Below are 1,427 nucleotides of genomic sequence, written 5' to 3' on the forward strand. Positions count from 1 at the left end.
GTCCCTCCTCGGCGCGGCCTGAGCACCTGGCCTGACCCCGGCCATGGGGTGCTGCTACAGCAGCGAGAACGAGGACTCGGACCAGGACCGAGAGGAGCGGAAGCTGCTGCTGGACCCTAGCAGCCCCCCTACCAAAGCTCTCAATGGAGCCGAGCCCAACTACCACAGCCTGCCTTCCGCTCGCACTGATGAGCAGGCCCTACTCTCTTCCATCCTTGCCAAGACAGCCAGCAATATCATTGATGTATCTGCTGCAGACTCACAGGGCATGGAGCAGCATGAGTACATGGACCGTGCCAGGCAGTACAGCACCCGCTTGGCTGTGCTGAGCAGCAGCCTGACCCATTGGAAGAAGCTGCCACCGCTGCCGTCTCTTACCAGCCAGCCTCACCAAGTGCTGGCCAGTGAGCCCATCCCATTCTCTGATTTGCAGCAGGTCTCCAGGATAGCTGCATATGCCTACAGTGCACTTTCTCAGATCCGTGTGGACGCAAAAGTGGAGCTGGTTGTACAGTTTGGGATCCCATGAAGAGAGGGGTCCTTGGACAGCTCTTCTCCTCTCTTCATCCCATCTCTACCCCACCCCCTTAGCCCCCAGCCTCACTGTGGCTTATACAGTACCCTAACCTGCTACTAATCACAGAGAAGAATGTGAAGAAGGAGGAAAAGAGGAAGGCTAGAAGCCTGAGCAAGTGAGGGTAGAACCTTTTGGGACTGGCCTTTGAAGCTGTGGCCAGGGATGGGGTGGGGGCCAAAAGGACAGAGCCTGGTATGTCGTCATAGTCATTGAGAATGTGGAGATACCAGTTTGGGTGGGGGGTGATCACCAGGGCACCTAGGGAGATCCCCTTCCCACCCTCTCTCTTGGCCTCAAAGTCACTCCTGCCCCCTCTCCCTGACTTGGTGCTCACAGGCACCTCACAAGGGTTTGTGACCAGGGTCTGGATGAGCTTGAATTTGAATGAATTCAGTTTGTATTTCTAGAACCCTGGGTTTTTACATGTTTAGTCTTTTTTTTTTGTTTTGGTTTGTCACCCTCGATAAAGGAAGTATATTCATCCAAAAAAAAAAAAAAAAGAAAAAGAAAAAAGCTGCCTATAGAACTGCTTTGTGATGTGTGGATTTATCTAAAACAGTTAAATCTTTCTTTTTTTTCAGCAATTTAGAAACACTGTTTGTGTAGAATCTACAAAGGGACTGTTGGAAGCCCTTTTAAGCCTATAGGGAAAAACAGAATATCCTCAGATAAAAACCTGAAAAAAAGCTATCTGTGAAAAGTGGATTCATTTCATAGATGTAAAACTTTCTTTTGATTCTGCAAGTTGGAAAAAAAACTCTTTTTGTAGAATCTGTGAAGGGACATTTGGGAGTCTATTGAGGCCTATTGGGAAAAACTGAATAAACTCAGAAATAATCTAGAAAGAAAC

General features: G+C 48.7%; 1 pseudogene across 1 annotated transcript; it reads left to right on the forward strand.

Moving 5' to 3' along the window:
* Positions 1-6: 6 nt before the first annotated feature.
* LOC113222743 lies at positions 7-1,087 on the forward strand (annotated as a pseudogene). Its single transcript, XR_003308518.1, has one exon. The product of XR_003308518.1 is annotated as a ragulator complex protein LAMTOR1 pseudogene (transcript).
* Positions 1,088-1,427: the final 340 nt, after the last annotated feature.

The sequence above is a fragment of the Piliocolobus tephrosceles genome, unplaced genomic scaffold, assembly GCF_002776525.5.
Source record: "Piliocolobus tephrosceles isolate RC106 unplaced genomic scaffold, ASM277652v3 unscaffolded_34123, whole genome shotgun sequence".
NCBI classification, from domain to species: Eukaryota; Metazoa; Chordata; class Mammalia; order Primates; family Cercopithecidae; genus Piliocolobus; species Piliocolobus tephrosceles.